Source organism: Panulirus ornatus, chromosome 10 (assembly GCF_036320965.1).
Source record: "Panulirus ornatus isolate Po-2019 chromosome 10, ASM3632096v1, whole genome shotgun sequence".
NCBI lineage: Eukaryota > Metazoa > Arthropoda > Malacostraca > Decapoda > Palinuridae > Panulirus > Panulirus ornatus.
Window position 1 is genome coordinate 44,423,922 of NC_092233.1, and position 17,817 is coordinate 44,441,738.

A 17,817-nucleotide genomic window follows, 5' to 3' on the forward strand; every position below is an offset into this window, starting at 1 on the left:
TCGCGCGCCTGTCAATTAACACGTAATCCAATAACGCTCTCTGGCCATCTCTCCTACTTACATAAGTATACTTATGTATATCTCGCTTTTTAAACCAGGTATTCCCAGTCACCAGTCCTTTTTCAGCACATAAATCTACAAGCTCTTCACCATTTCCATTTACAACACTGAACACCCAATGTATACCAATTATTCCCTCAACTGCTACATTACTCACCTTTGCATTCAAATCACCCATCACTATAACCCGGTCTCATGCATCAAAACCACTAACAAACTCATTTAGCTGCTCCCAAAACACTTGCCTCTCATGATCTTTCTTCTCATGCCCAGGTGCATATGCACCAATAATCACCCATCTCTCTCCATCAACTTTCAGTTTTACCCATATTAATCGAGAATTTACTTTCTTACATTCTATCACATGCTCCCACAACTCCTGTTTCAGGAGTACTGCTACTCCTTCCCTTGCTCTTGTCCTCTCACTAACCCCTGAATTTACTCCCAAGACATTCCCAAACCACTCTTCGCCTTTACCCTTGAGCTTCGTTTCACTCAGAGCCAAAACATCCAGGTTTCTTTCATCAAACATACTACCTATCTCTCCTTTTTTCACATCTTGGATACATCCACACACATTTAGACACCCCAGTCTGAGCCTTCGAGGAGGATGAGCACTCCCCGCGTGACTCCTTCTTCTGTTTCCCATTTTAGAAAGTTAAAAAATACAAGGAGGGGAGGATTTCTGGCCCCCCGCTCCCGTCCCCTCTAGTCGACTTCTATGACACGCGAGGAATGCGTGGGAAGTATTCTTTCACCCCTATCCCCAGGGATAATATATATATATATATATATATATATATATAAATATATATATTTTTTTTTGCTTTGTCGCTGTCTCCCGCGTTTGCGAGGTAGCGCAAGGAAACAGACGAAAGAAATGGCCCAACCCACCCCCATACACATGTATATACATACGTCCACACACGCAAATATACATACCTACACAGCTTTCCATGGTTTACCCCAGACGCTTCACATGCCCCGATTCAATCCACTGACAGCACGTCAACCCTGGTATACCACATCGATCCAATGCACTCTATTCCTTGCCCTCCTTTCATCCTTCTGCATGTTCAGGCCTCGATCACACAAAATCTTTTTCACTCCATCTTTCCACCTCCAATTTGGTCTCCCTCTTCTCCTCGTTCCCTCCACCTCCGACACATATATCCTCTTGGTCAATCTTTCCTCACTCATTCTCTCCATGTGCCCAAACCATTTCAAAACACCCTCTTCTGCTCTCTCAACCACGCTCTTTTTATTTCCACACATCTCTCTTACCCTTACGTTACTTACTCGATCAAACCACCTCACACCACACATTGTCCTCAAACATCTCATTTCCAGCACATCCATCCTCCTGCGCACCACTCTATCCATAGCCCACACCTCGCAACCATACAACAACATTGTTGGAACCACTATTCCTTCAAACATACCCATTTTTGCTTTCCGAGATAATGTTCTCGACTTCCACACATTCTTCAAGGCTCCCAGAATTTTCGCCCCCTCCCCCATCCTATGATTCACTTCCGCTTCCATGGTTTCATCCACTGCCAGATCCACTCCCAGATATCTAAAACACTTTACTTCCTCCAGTTTTTATCCATTCAAACTCACCTCCCAATTGACTTGACCCTCAACCCTACTGTACCTAATAACCTTGCTCTTATTCACATTTACTCTTAACTTTCTTCTTTCACACACTTTACCAAACTCAGTCACCAGCTTCTGCAGTTTCTCACATGAATCAGCCACCAGTGCTGTATCATCAGCGAACAACAACTGACTCACTTCCCAAGCTCTCTCATCCCCAACAGACTTCATACTTGCCCCTCTTTCCAAAACTCTTGCATTCACCTCCCTAACAACCCCATCCATAAACAAATTAAACAACCATGGAGACATCACACACCCCTGCCGCAAACCTACATTCACTGAGAACCAATCACTTTCCTCTCTTCCTACTCGTACACATGCCTTACATCCTCGATAAAAACTTTTCACTGCTTCTAACAACTTGCCTCCCACACCATATATTCTTAATACCTTCCACAGAGCATCTCTATCAACTCTATCATATTCCTTCTCCAGATCCATAAATGCTACATACAAATCCATTTGCTTTTCTAAGTATTTCTCACATACATTCTTTAAAGCAAACACCTGATCCACACATCCTCTACCACTTCTGAAACCACACTGCTCTTCCCCAATCTGATGCTCTGTACATGCCTTCACCCTCTCACTCAATACCCTCCCATATAATTTACCAGGAATACTCAACAAACTTTTACCTCTGTAATTTGAGCACTCACTCTTATCCAATTTGCCTTTGTACAATGGCACTATGCACGCATTCTGCCAATCCTCAGGCACCTCACCATGAGTCATACATACATTAAATAACCTTACCAACCAGTCAACAATACAGTCACCCCCTTTTTTAATAAATTCCACTGCAATACCATCCAAACCTGCTGCCTTGCCGGCTTTCATCTTCCGCAAAGCTTTTACTACCTCTTCTCTGTTTACCAAATCATTTTCCCTAACCCTCTCACTTTGCACACCACCTCGACCAAAACACCCTATATCTGCCACTCTATCATCAAACACATTCAACAAACCTTCAAAATACTCACTCCATCTCCTTCTCACATCACCACTACTTGTCATCACCTCCCCATTTGTGCCCTTCACTGAAGTTCCCATTTGCTCCCTTGTCTTACGCACTTTATTTACCTCCTTCCAGAACATCTTTTTATTCTCCCTAAAATTTAATGATACTCTCTCACCCCAACTCTCATTTGTCCTTTTTTTCACCTCTTCTACCTTTCTCTTGACCTCCTGTCTCTTTCTTTTATACATCTCCCACTCAATTGCATTTTTTCCCTGCAAAAATTGTCCAAATGCCTCTCTCTTCTCTTTCACTAATACTCTTACTTCTTCATCCCACCACTCACTACCCTTTCTAATCAACCCATCTCCCACTCTTCTCATGCCACAAGCATCTTTTGCACAATCCATCACTGATTCCCTAAATACATCCCATTCCTCCCCACTCCCCTTACTTCCATTGTTCTCACCTTTTTCCATTCTGTACTCAGTCTCTCCTGGTACTTCCTCACACAAGTCTCCTTCCCAAGCTCACTTACTCTCACCACCCTCTTCACCCCAACATTCACTCTTCTTTTCTGAAAACCCATACAAATCTTCACCTTAGCCTCCAGAAGATAATGATCAGACATCCCTCCAGTTGCACCTCTCAGCACATTAACATCCAAAAGTCTCTCTTTCGCGCGCCTGTTAATTAACACGTAATCCAATAACGCTCTCTGGCCATCTCTCCTACTTACATAAGTATACTTATGTATATCTCACTTTTTAAACCAGGTATTCCCAATCATCAGTCCTTTTTCAGCACATAAATCTACAAGCTCTTCACCATTTCCATTTACAACACTGAACACCCCATGTATACCAATTATTCCCTCAACTGCTACATTACTCACCTTTGCATTCAAATCACCCATCACTATAACCCGGTCTCGTGCATCAAAACCACTAACACACTCATTCAGCTGCTCCCAAAACACTTGCCTCTCATGATCTTTCTTCTCATGCCCAGGTGCATATGCACCAATAATCACCCATCTCTCTCCATCAACTTTCAGTTTTAACCATATTAATCGAGAATTTACTTTCTTACATTCTATCACATACTCCCACAACTCCTGTCTCAGGAGTATATATATATATATATATATTTTTTTTCTTTTAAACTGTTCGCCATTTCCCGCGTTAGCGAGGTAGCGTTAAGAACAGAGGACTGGGCCTTTTTTGGAATATCCTCACCTGGCCCCCTCTGTTCCTTCTTTTGGGAAAAAAAAAAAAAAAAAAAAACGAGAGGGGAGGATTTCCAGCCCCCCGCTCCCTCCCCTTTTAGTCGCATTCTACGACACGCAGGGAATACGTGGGAAGTATTCTTAATCCCCTATCCCAAGGGATAATATATTCCCTGCGTGTCGTAGAAGGCGACTAAAAGGGGAGGGAGCGGGTGGCTGGAAATCCTCCCCTCTCGTTTTTTTTTAATTTTCCAAAAGAAGGAACAGAGAAGGGGGCCAGGTGAGGATTTTCCCTCTAAGGCCCAGTCCTCTGTTCTTAATGCTACCTCGCAAATGCGGGAAATGGCAAATCGTATGAAAAAAAAAAAATATATGTATATATATATATATATATATATATATATATATATATATATATATATATATATATATGTATATATATTATCCCTGGGGATAGGGGAGAAAGAATACTTCCCACGTATTCCCTGCGTGTCGTAGAAGGCGAATTAAAAGGGGAGGGAGCGTGGGGCTGGAAATCCTCCCCTCTCGTTTTTTTTTTTAATTTTCCAAAAGAAGGAACAGAGAATTGGGCCAGGTGAGGGTATTCCCTCAAAGGCCCAGTCCTCAGTTCTTAACGCTACCTCACTAATGCGGAAAATGGCGAATAGTTTGAAAGAAAGAAAGAAAGATATATATATATATATATATATATATATATATATATATATATATATATATATATATATATATATATATATATATATATATACATACACATACATATGCACATATACACACACACACACATATACATATATATACATATGAAAAATGTAAGAAACAATTTAGAAAACTGAAACTTCTAGTTGGAAATGAAATTAAAAAATGAATGTCACATAATGGTTCAACCTCTGGCCATGGAAAAGGGAAATGTATAATTTATTTACACAAACGTCAATAGCAGTTCTCATCAATTTAACCACTGTATCAATAAGCTTCAATGTCTAAGCTACATTTTTTCCAATTTCACTATTTTCTTGTCAAAGCACCATGTATGAAAACTATCACTCCAGTAACACAACTATAAACATTTACTTCCCCTTTAAAAAAGTTCTGGGGAAATCTGTCTCGATACACTGCGGGACACTCTACCACCTGGCGAGGTTTGTGTTGCAATGGTTCTTGATTCACAAACGTAGTTGCATCAATACACTGTCGTCTTCAACAGATAGTCGCTCGTAGCGAAACCTCGGGTTGTCCAGGAATATGGTCGGAGGAAGTGGGACTGGCAGCGAACGACCAGAGTAATCGTGGGTGAGGTTGTTAATCCCGGCGTAGCTACGACTGCCGGCAGCGGTTGCATGACTGTGGCTCCAAGTATATATATATATATATATATATATATATATATATATATATATATATATATATATATATATATATATATACTCCCCTGGGGATAGGGGAGAAAGAATACCTCCCACGTATTCCCTGTGTGTTGTAGAAGGCGACTAAAAGGGAAGGGAGCGAGGGGCTGGAAATCCTCCCCTCTCATTTTTTTTTTTTTAATTTTCCAAAAGAAGGAACAGAGAAGAGGTCCAGGTGAGGATATTCCCTCAAAGGCCCAGTCCTCTGTTGTTAACGCTACCTCACTATCGCGGGAAATAGCGAATAGTATGAAGAAAAAAAAAAAAAATATATATATATATATATATATATATATATATATATATATATATATATATATATATATATATATATATAATAGTGGTTCCAACAATGTTGTATGGTTGCGAGGCGTGGGCTATGGATAGAGTTGTGCGCAGGAGGATGGATGTGCTGGAAATGAGATGTTTGAGGACAATGTGTGGTGTGAGGTGGTTTGATCGAGTAAGTAACGTAAGGGTAAGAGAGATGTGTGGAAATAAAAAGAGCGTGGTTGAGAGAGCAGAAGAGGGTGTTTTGAAATGGTTTGGGCACATGGAGAGAATGAGTGAGGAAAGATTGACCAAGAGGATATATGTGTCGGAGGTGGAGGGAACGAGGAGAAGAGGGAGACCAAATTGGAGGTGGAAAGATGGAGTGAAAAAGATTTTGTGTGATCGGGGCCTGAACATGCAGGAGGGTGTAAGGAGGGCAAGGAATAGAGTGAATTGGAGCGATGTGGTATACAGGGGTTGACGTGCTGTCAGTGGAGTGAATCAAGGCATGTGAGGCGTCTGGGGTGGACCATGGAAAGCTGTGTAGGTATGTATACACGTGTGTGGACATGTGTATGTACATGTGTATGGGGGGGGGGGGTTGGGCCATTTCTTTCGTCTGTTTCCTTGCGCTACCTCGCAGACGCGGGAGACAGCGACAAAGTATAAAAAAAAAAAAAAAAAAAAATATACATGGTGCTCTAACAACAAAATAGTGAAATTGGAAAAAAATGTAGCTTAGACAGTGAAGCTTATTCTTTTTTTTTCAAAGTGATAGAGATGGAAAGCAAAAAGGTGTTTTTCATAAATGTACTGGAAAAGTTGAGGTCCAGATAAATTTTTGGTCTGTCAAGGCTTTATTATGGCGGATGACCAACAACCTACCCTCATGTATCCAAGATATGGTTGTACTTTGTGTAATGAAGAAAATTGAGAAACATCATAAGCCAATATCCCTGTTTCATGATAAGAGAAGTGGACTAGGCAGTATGATACAGTGGTTAAATTGATGAAAACTACTATTGACGTTTGTGTAAATAAATTATACATTTCCCTTTTCCATAGCCAGAGGTTGAACCATTATGTGACATTCATTTTTTTCATTTCATTTCAAGCTAGAAGTTTCAGTTTTCTAAATTATTTCTTACATTTTTCATATGTATATATATATGTATATGTGTGTAAGAAGGAACAGTGAATTGGGCCAGGTGAGGGTATTCCCTCAAAGGCCCAGTCCTCTGTTCTTAATGCTACCTCGCTAACGCGGGAAATGGCGAATAGTTTAAAAGAAAAAAAGAAAAAAAAATGTGTGTAAGTGTGTATATGTGCGTATGTATGTGTATATGTATGTATATATGCAAATATATGTATATTATCCCTGGGGATAGGGGTGAAAGAATACTTCCCATGCATTCCTCGCATGTCGTAGAAGGCGACTAGAGGGGACGGGAGCGGGGGGCCAGAAATCCTCCCCTCCTTGTATTCTTTAACTTTCTAAAATGGGAAACAGAAGAAGGAGTCACGCGGGGAGTGCTCATCCTCCTCGAAGGCTCAGACTGGGGTGTCTAAATGTGTGTGGATGTAACCAAGATGTGAAAAAAGGAGAGATAGGGAGTATGTTTGAGGAAAGGAACCTGGATGTTTTGGCTCTGAGTGAAACGAAGCTCAAGGGTAAAGGGGAAGAGTGGTTTGGGAATGTCTTGGGAGTAAATTCAGGGGTTAGTGAGAGGACAAGAGCAAGGGAAGGAGTAGCAGTACTCCTGAAACAGTTGTGGGAGTATGTGATAGAATGTAAGAAAGTAAATTCTCGATTAATATGGGTAAAACTGAAAGTTGATGGAGAGAGATGGGTGATTATTGGTGCATATGCACCTGGGCATGAGAAGAAAGATCATGAGAGGCAAGTGCTTTGGGAGCAGCTGAATGAGTGTGTTAGTGGTTTTGATGCACGAGACGGGGATATAGTGATGGGTGATTTGAATGCAAAGGTGAGTAATGTGGCAGTTGAGGGAATAATTGGTATACATGGGGTTTTCAGTGTTGTAAATGGAAATGGTGAAGAGCTTGTAGATTTATGTGCTGAAAAAGGACAGGTGATTGGAAATACGTGGTTTAAAAAGCGAGATACACATAAGTATACGTATGAAAGTAGGAGAGATGGCCAGAGAGCGTTATTGGATTACGTGTTAATTGACAGGCGCGCGAAAGAGAGACTTTTGGATGTAAATGTGCTGAGAGGTGCAACTGGAGGGATGTCTGATCATTATCTTGTGGAGACTAAGGTGAAGATTTGTATGGGTTTTCAGAAAAGAAGAGTGAATGTTGGGGTGAAGAGGGTGGTGACATTAAGTGAGCTTGGGAAGGAGACTTGTGTGAGGAAGTACCAGGAGAGACTGAGTACAGAATGGAAAAAGGTGAGAACGATGGAAGTAAGGGGGGTGGGGGAGGAATGGGATGCATTTAGGGAATCATTGATGGATTGCGCAAAAGATGCTTGTGGCATGAGAAGAGTGGGAGGTGGGTTGATTAGAAAGGGTAGTGAGTGGTGGGATGAAGAAGTAAGATTATTAGTGAAAGAGAGGAGAGAGGAATTTGGACGATTTTTGCAGGGAAAAAATGCAATTGAGTGGGAGATGTATAAAAGAAAGGGACAGGAGGTCAAGAGAAAGGTGCAAGAGGTGAAAAAGAGGGCAAATGAGAGTTGGGGTGAGAGAGCATCATTAAATTTTAGGGAGAATAAAAAGATGCTCTGGAAGGTGGTAAATAAAGTGCGTAAAACAAGGAAGCAAATGGGAACTTCAGTGAAGGGCGCAAATGGGGAGGTGATAACAAGTAGTAGTGATGTGAGAAAGAGATGGAGTGAGTATTTTGAAGATTTGTTGAATGTGTTTGATGATAGAGTGGCAGATATAGGGTGTTTTGGTCGAGGTGGTGTGCAAAGTCAGAGGGTTAGGGAAAATGATTTGGTAAACAGAGAAGAGGTAGTAAAAGCTTTGCGGAAGATGAAAGCCAGCAAGGCAGCAGGTTTGGATGGTATTGCACTGGAATTTATTAAAAAAGGGGGTGACTGTATTATTGAGTGGTTGGTAAGGTTATTTAATGTATGTATGACTCATAGTGAGGTGCCTGAGGATTGGCGGAATGCGTGCATAGCGCCATTGTACAAAGGCAAAGGGGATAAGAGTGAGTGCTCAAATTTCAGAGGTATAAGTTTGTTGAGTATTCCTGGTAAATTATATGGGAGGGTATTGATTGAGAGGGTGAAGGCATGTACAGAGCATCAGATTGGGGAAGAGCAGTGTGGTTTCAGAAGTGGTAGAGGATGTGTGGATCAGGTGTTTGCTTTGAAGAATGTATGTGAGAAATACTTAGAAAAGCAAATGGATTTGTATGTAGCATTTATGGATCTGGAGAAGGCATATGATAGAGTTGATAGAGATGCTCTGTGGAAGGTATTAAGAATATATGGTGTGGGAGGCAAGTTGTTAGAAGCAGTGAAAAGTTTTTATCGAGGATGTAAGGCATGTGTACGTGTACGAAGAGAGGAAAGTGATTGGTTCTCAGTGAATGTAGGTTTGCAGCAGGGGTGTGTGATGTCTCCATGGTTGTTTAATTTGTTTATGGAAGGGGTTGTTAGGGAGGTGAATGCAAGAGTTCTGGAAAGAGGGGCAAGTATGAAGTCTGTTGTGGATGAGAGAGCTTGGGAAGTGAGTCAGTTGTTGTTCGCTGATGATACAGCGCCGGTGGCTGATTCATGTGAGAAACTGCAGAAGCTGGTGACTGAGTTTGGTAAAGTGTGTGAAAGAAGAAAGTTAAGAGAAAATGTGAATAAGAGCAAGGTTATTAGGTACAGTAGGGTTGAGGGTCAAGTCAATTGGGAGGTGAGTTTGAATGGAGAAAAACTGGAGGAAGTGAAGTGTTTTAGATATCTGGGAGTGGATCTGGCAGCGGATGGAAACATGGAAGCGGAAGTGGATCATAGGGTGGGGGAGGGGGCGAAAATTCTGGGGCCCTTGAAGAATGTGTGGAAGTCGAGAACATTATCTCGGAAAGCAAAAATGGGGGTATGTTTGAAGGAATAGTGGTTCCAACAATGTTGTATGGTTGCGAGGCGTGGGCTATGGATAGAGTTGTGCGCAGGAGGATGGATGTGCTGGAAATGAGATATTTGAGGACAATGTGTGGTGTGAGGTGGTTTGATCGAGTAAGTAACGTAAGGGTAAGAGAGATGTGTGGAAATAAAAAGAGCGTGGTTGAGAGAGCAGAAGAGGGTGTTTTGAAATGGTTTGGGCACATGGAGAGAATGAGTGAGGAAAGATTGACCAAGAGGATATATGTGTCAGAGGTGGAGGGAACGAGAAGTGGGAGACCAAATCGGAGGTGGAAAGATGGAGTGAAAAAGATTTTGTGTGATCGGGGCCTGAACATGCAGGAGGGTGAAAGGAGGGCAAGGAATAGAGTGAATTGGAGCGATGTGGTATACCGGGGTTGACGTGCTGTCAGTGGATTGAATCAGGGCATGTGAAGCGTTTGGGGTAAACCATGGAAAGCTGTGTAGGTATGTATATTTGCGTGTGTGGACGTGTATGTATATACATGTGTATGGGGGTGGGTTGGGCCAACGCAAACGTAAGAGACAGCGACAAAGCAAAAAAAAGAAAATATATATATATATAGCCAGAGGTTGAACCATTGTGACATTCATTTTTTTTTCTTTTCATTTCAAGCTAGAAGTTTCAGTTTTCTAAATTGTTTCTTACATTTTTCATATGTATATATATGTATGTGTGTGTGTGTATATATGTGCGTGTGTGTGTGTGTGTGTGTGTGTGTGTGTGTGTGTGTGTGTGTGTGTGTGTGTATATATGTATATTATCCCTGGGGATAGGGGTGAAAGAGTACTTCCCACGCATTCCTCGCGTGTCGTAGAAAGCGCCTAGAGGGGACGGGAGCGGTGGGCCAGAAATCCTCCCCTCCTTGTATTTTTTTTTTAACTTTCTAAAATGGGAAACAGAAGAAGGAGTCACGCGGGGAGTGCTCATACTCCCCGAAGGCTCAGATTGGGGTGCCTAAATGTGTGTGGATGTAACCAAGATGTGAAAAAAGGAGAGATAGGTAGTATGTTTGAGGAAAGGAACCTGGATGTTTTGGCTCTGAGTGAAACGAAGCTCAAGGGTGAAGGGGAAGAGTGGTTTGGGAATGTCTTGGGAGTAAAGTCAGGGGTTAGTGAGAGGACAAGAGCAAGGGAAGGAGTAGCAGTACTCCTGAAACAGGAGTTGTGGGAGTACGTGATAGAATGTAAGAAAGTAAATTCTTGATTAATATGGGTAAAACTGAAAGTTGATGGAGAGAGATGGGTGATTATTTGTGCATATGCACCTGGGCATGAGAAGAAAGATCATGAGAGGCAAGTGTTTTGGGAGCAGCTGAATGAGTGTGTTAGTGGTTTTGATGCACGAGACCGGGTTATAGTGATGGGTGATTTGAATGCAAAAGTGAGTAATGTGGCAGTTGAGGGAATAATTGGTATACATGGGGTGTTCAGTGTTGTAAATGGAAATGGTGAAGAGCTTGTAGATTTATTTGCTGAAAAAGGAATGATGATTGGGAATACCTGGTTTAAAAAGCGAGATATACATAAGTATACTTATGTAAGTAGGAGAGATGGCCAGAGAGCGTTATTGGATTACGTGTTAATTGACAGGCGCACGAAAGAGAGACTTTTGGATGTTAATGTGCTGAGAGGTGCAACTGGAGGGATGTCTGATCATTATCTTGTGGAGGCTAAGGTGAAGATTTGTATGGGTTTTCTAAAAAAAAAAAGTGAATGTTGGGGTGAAGAGGGTGGTGAGAGTAAGTGAGCTTGGGAAGGAGACTTGTGTGAGGAAGTACCAGGAGAGACTGAGTACAGAATGGAAAAAGGTGAGAACAATGGAAGTAAGGGGAGTGGGGAGGAATGGGATGTATTTAGGGAATCAGTGATGAATTGCACAAAAGATGCTTGTGGCATGAGAAGAGTGGGAGGTGGGTTGATTAGAAAGGGTAGTGAGTGTTGGGATGAAGAAGTAAGAGTATTAGTGAAAGAGAAGAGAGAGGCATTTGGACGATTTTTGCAGGGAAAAAATGCAGTTGAGTGGGAGACGTATAAAAGAAAGAGGCAGGAGGTCAAGAGAAAGGTGCAAGAGGTGAAAAAAAGGGCAAATGAGAGTTGGGGTGAGAGAGTATCATTAAATTTTAGGGAGAATAAAAAGATGTTCTGGAAGGAGGTAAATAAAGTGCATAAGACAAGGGAGCAAATGGGAACTTCAGTGAAGGGCGCAAATGGGGAGGTGATAACAAGAAGTGGTGATGTGAGAAGGAGATGGAGTGAGTATTTTGAAGGTTTGTTGAATGTGTTTGATGATAGAGTGGCAGATATAGGGTGTTTTGGTTGAGGTGTTGTGCAAAGTGAGAGGGTTAGGGAAAATGATTTGGTAAACAGAGAAGAGGTAGTAAAAGCTTTGCGGAAGATGAAAGCCGGCAAGGCAGCAGGTTTGGATGGTATTGCAGTGGAATTTATTAAAAAGGGGGTTACTGTATTGTTGACTGGTTGGTAAGGTTATTTAATGTATGTATGACTCATGGTGAGGTGCCTGAGGATTGGCTGAATGCTTGCATAGTGCCATTGTACAAAGGCAAAGGGGATAAGAGTGAGTGCTCAAATTACAGAGGTATAAGTTTGTTGAGTATTCCTGGCAAATTGTATGGGAGGGTATTGATTGAGAGGGTGAAGGCATGTACAGAGCATCAGATTGGGGAAGAGCAGTGTGGTTTCAGAAGTGGTAGAGGATGTGTGGATCAGGTGTTTGCTTTGAAGAATGTATGTGAGAAATACTTAGAAAAGCAAATGGATTTGTATGTAGCATTTATGGATCTGGAGAAGGCATATGATAGAGTTGATAGAGATACTCTGTGGAAGGTATTAAGAATATATGGTGTGGGAGGCAAGTTGTTAGAAGCAGTGAAAAGTTTTTATCGAGGATGTAAGGCATGTGTACGTGTAGGAAGAGAGGAAAGTGATTGGTTCTCAGTGAATGTAGGTTTGCAGCAGGGGTGTGTGATGTCACATGGTTGTTTAATTTGTTTATGGATGGGGTTGTTAGGGAGGTGAATGCAAGAGTTTTGGAAAGAGGGGCAAGTATGAAGTCTGTTGGGGATGAGAGAGCTTGGGAAGTGAGTCAGTTGTTGTTCGCTGATGATACAGCGCTGGTGGCTGATTCATGTGAGAAACTGCAGAAGCTGGTGACTGAGTTTGGTAAAGTGTGTGAAAGAAGAAAGTTAGGAGTAAATGTGAATAAGAGCAAGGTTATTAGGTACAGTAGGGTTGAGGGTCAAGTCAATTGGGAGGTGAGTTTGAATGGAGAAAAACTGGAGGAAGTGAAGTGTTTTAGATATCTGGGAGTGGATCTGGCAGCGGATGGAACCATGGAAGCGGAAGTGGATCATAGGGTGGGGGAGGGGGCGAAAATTCTGGGGGCCTTGAAGAATGTGTGGAAGTCGAGAACATTATCTCGGAAAGCAAAAATGGGTATGTTTGAAGGAATAGTGGTTCCAACAATGTTGTATGGTTGCGAGGCGTGGACTATGGATAGAGTTGTGCGCAGGAGGATGGATGTGCTGGAAATGAGATGTTTGAGGACAATGTGTGGTGTGAGGTGGTTTGATCGAGTAAGTAACATAAGGGTAAGAGAGATGTGTGGAAATAAAAAGAGCGTGGTTGAAAGAGCAGAAGAGGGTGTTTTGAAATGGTTTGGTCACATGGAGAGAATGAGTGAGGAAAGATTGACCAAGAGGATATATGTGTCGGAGGTGGAGGGAACGAGGAGAAGAGGGAGACCAAATTGGAGGTGGAAAGATGGAGTGAAAAAGATTTTGTGTGATCGGGGCCTGAACATGCATGAGGGTGAAAGGAGGGCAAGGAATAGAGTGAATTGGAGTGATGTGGTATACCGGGGTTGACGTGCTGTCAGTGGATTGAATCAAGGCATGTGAAGCGTCTGGGGTAAACCATGGAAAGCTGTGTAGGTATGTATATTTGCGTGTGTGGACGTATGTATATACATGTGTATGGGGGGGGGGTTGGGCCATTTCTTTCGTCTGTTTCCTTGCGCTACCTCGCAAACGCGGGAGACAGCGACAAAGCACAAAAAAAATATATATATATATATATATATATATATATATATATATATATATATATATATATATATATATATATATATATATATATTCCTGTGCGAGGAAGTACCAGGAGAGACTGAGTACAGAATGGAAAAACGTGAGAACAATGGAAGCAAGGGGAGTGGGGGAGGAATGGGATGTATTTAGGGAATCAGTGATGGATTGCGCAAAAGATACTTGTGGCATGAGAAGAGTGGGAGGTGGGTTGATTAGAAAGGGTAGTGAGTGGTGGGATGAAGAAGGAAGAGTATTAGTGAAAGAGAAGAGAGAGGCATTTGGACGATTTTTGCAGGGAAAAAATGCAATTGAGTGGGAGATGTATAAAAGAAAGAGACAGGAGGTCAAGAGAAAGGTGCAAGAGGTGAAAAAAAGGGCAAATGAGAGTTGGGGTGAGAGAGTATCATTAAATTTTAGGGAGAATAAAAAGATGTTCTGGAAGGAGGTAAATAAAGTGCGTAAGACAAGGGAGCAAATGGGAACTTCAGTGAAGGGCGCAAATGGGGAGGTGATAACAAGTAGTGGTGATGTGAGAAGGAGATGGAGTGAGTATTTTGAAGGTTTGTTGAATGTGTTTGATGATAGAGTGGCAGATATAGGGTGTTTTGGTCGAGGTGGTGTGCAAAGTGAGAGGGTTAGGGAAAATGATTTGGTAAACAGAGAAGAGGTAGTGAAAGCTTTGCGGAAGATGAAAGCCAGCAAGGCAGCAGGTTTGGATGGTATTGCAGTGGAATTTATCAAAAAAGGGGGTGACTGTATTGTTGACTGGTTGGTAAGGTTATTTAATGTATGTATGACTCATGGTGAGGTGCCTGAGGATTGGCGGAATGCGTGCATAGTGCCATTGTACAAAGGCAAAGGGGATAAGAGTGAGTGCTCAAATTACAGAGGTATAAGTTTGTTGAGTATTCCTGGTAAATTATATGGGAGGGTATTGATTGAGAGGGTGAAGGCATGTACAGAGCATCAGATTGGGGAAGAGCAGTGTGGTTTCAGAAGTGGTAGAGGATGTGTGGATCAGGTGTTTGCTTTGAAGAATGTATGTGAGAAATACTTAGAAAAGCAAATGGATTTGTATGTAGCATTTATGGATCTGGAGAAGGCATATGATAGAGTTGATAGAGATGCTCTGTGGAAGGTATTAAGAATATATGGTGTGGGAGGCAAGTTGTTAGAAGCAGTGAAAAGTTTTTATCGAGGATGTAAGGCATGTGTACGTGTAGGAAGAGAGGAAAGTGATTGGTTCTCAGTGAATGTAGGTTTGCGGCAGGGGTGTGTGATGTCTCCATGGTTGTTTAATTTGTTTATGGATGGGGTTGTTAGGGAGGTAAATGCAAGAGTCTTGGAAAGAGGGGCAAGTATGAAGTCTGTTGGGGATGAGAGAGCTTGGGAAGTGAGTCAGTTGTTGTTCGCTGATGATACAGCGCTGGTGGCGGATTCATGTGAGAAACTGCAGAAGCTGGTGACGGAGTTTGGTAAAGTGTGTGGAAGATGAAAGTTAAGAGTAAATGTGAATAAGAGCAAGGTTATTAGGTACAGTAGGGTTGAGGGTCAAGTCAATTGGGAGGTGAGTTTGAATGGAGAAAAACTGGAGGAAGTGAAGTGTTTTAGATATCTGGGAGTGGATCTGTCAGCGGATGGAACCATGGAAGCGGAAGTGGATCATAGGGTGCGGGAGGGGGCGAAAATTTTGGGAGCCTTGAAAAATGTGTGGAAGTCGAGAACATTATCCCGGAAAGCAAAAATGGGTATGTTTGAAGGAATAGTGGTTCCAACAATGTTGTATGGTTGCGAGGCGTGGGCTATGGATAGAGTTGTGCGCAGGAGGATGGATGTGCTGGAAATGAGATGTTTGAGGACAATGTGTGGTGTGAGGTGGTTTGATCGAGTAAGTAACGTAAAGGTAAGAGAGATGTGTGGAAATAAAAAGAGTGTGGTTGAGAGAGCAGAAGAGGGTGTTTTGAAATGGTTTGGGCACATGGAGAGAATGAGTGAGGAAAGATTGACCAAGAGGATATATGTGTCGGAGGTGGAGGGAACGAGGAGAAGAGGGAGACCAAATTGGAGGTGGAAAGATGGAGTGAAAAGGATTTTGTGTGATCGGGGCCTGAACATGCACGAGGGTGAAAGGAGGGCAAGGAATAGAGTGAATTGGAGCGATGTGGTATACAGGGGTTGACGTGCTGTCAGTGGATTGAATCAAGGCATGTGAAGTGTCCGGGGTAAACCATGGAAAGCTGTGTAGGTATGTATATTTGCGTGTGTGGACGTGTGTATGTACATGTGTATGGGGGGGGTTGGGCCATTTCTTTCGTCTGTTTCCTTGCGCTACCTCGCAAACGCGGGAGACAGAGACAAAGTATAAAAAAAAAAAAAAAAAAAAAAGAAGACAGATCCATGAACAGGTGCAGAATGGTTCCATTTGAAAATATCTACTTTCTAGCTGTCATGTATTATGCAATGAAACCAGAGACCCCTTTCCAAAGCCAAGTCCCACATTCCATTCTGTAGTTTCTCCTGACTGCTTTATGTGCCCTGGTTCAGCCCAATGACAGGACATTAAACACTATATACCAAATCCCTCTGATTTGCTTTTTGCCATGCATGCTTCAAACCCTCCTGCATGTTTAGCCCCTCATCATGTAAAACATCCTCCACTCCATCCTTTCAGTTCATTCTCAGCCTCCACCTTCTCTTTGTTCCCTCCACTTCTAACAAGTGTACCCTCTTAGTCAGCCTCTCCTCCCTCATCCTTTTTATATGTTTACACTATTTCATCATTATAGCATACTCTCTTAACCACACTATTCTAACTACTCCAGCTATCTGTTACACTATCATTTCAAATTCATTCAACCCTCCATTCCCAACATATCCATCTTCTTTTATAATTCTTTACCTAAGACTTACGACGTGCATCTGTACAGCACCATTGTGCTTGCTCTTATTCACATTTACTCTCAGCTTCCTCCTTTTACACACTTTACCAAACTCAGTCACCAGCTTCTGCAGTTTCTCACCCGAATCAGCCACCAGTGATGTAACATCAGCGAAAAACAACTGACTCACTTCCCAAGCCCTCTCATCCACAACAGACTGCATACTTGCCCCTCTCTCCAAAACTCTTGCATTCACCCAAGGCATATAACTCAGATGGCATACCTCCTCGTGTGTTAAGGAAGTGTGCCTCTGACCTTGCACCAATTCTTGTTTGTCTGTTTCACTTCTACCTAAAAACCCAGATCATCCCTGAGCTATTGAACATAACCATCTTTTTTTTTCTTACCTAACTGCTGCTTCTGATTTAGCAAGGATAGCTTCTGATTTAGCAAGGATACATCAGGGACAGAAGAACAATGGCCTCATTTGCACACATCTGCCCTCTAGCTATCATGTATACTGTTCCAAAAGCACTCTCTAACATTCACAGCCAAGCCCTACAGTACTGAGAGTGCTTCAGAAGTCCTGGCTCAGCCACTAACAACATGTCATCTCTCATATACCACAAAGTAGATATCTAATTAACTCTTCCTTATACATACCTCTCACCTTTCTGAATGTTCACACCCCAATTTTTGAGAGCCTCATACTCTCCATCCTTCCATCTTCTCAGTTATAAATCTTTAAATGTGATTCTAGTAAGAAAGGTAAAAAAGGATTAAGTGATTTCTGGTTTTGTGTTGGCCATTCAGGTGTGTAGATACCACAGGGAGAAGACATGAGAGTTATTTACACTGCTGCTGCATAATAATCATTCCCCCACTCCCCCATCCCACCAGCACCACCACCACTTAATCTTAAAAAAAGAAAAAAACGGCAGACAGATATAGCATACCTGATGACTGTGATTCAAGAGGCAAGCCAAGATCAAGAAAAGGCTACATATTTTAGGTGGTCCCATAGTTGTTTTAATGCAAAACAATGCTTCTTTACAAATGAACCACAAAATCAAAGCTCAGAATGCATTTTGCCCCTTGGCTCCAATACACTTA

The 17,817-nt window shown here is 42.1% G+C and overlaps 1 protein-coding gene across 1 annotated transcript in view; it reads right to left on the reverse strand.

The window, feature by feature from the left end:
• LOC139750632 (Golgi-associated PDZ and coiled-coil motif-containing protein-like) overlaps window positions 1–17,817 on the reverse strand; it is a 544,937-nt gene that overhangs the window by 88,346 nt on the left and 438,774 nt on the right. The gene's annotated exons all lie outside the window — the stretch shown is intronic.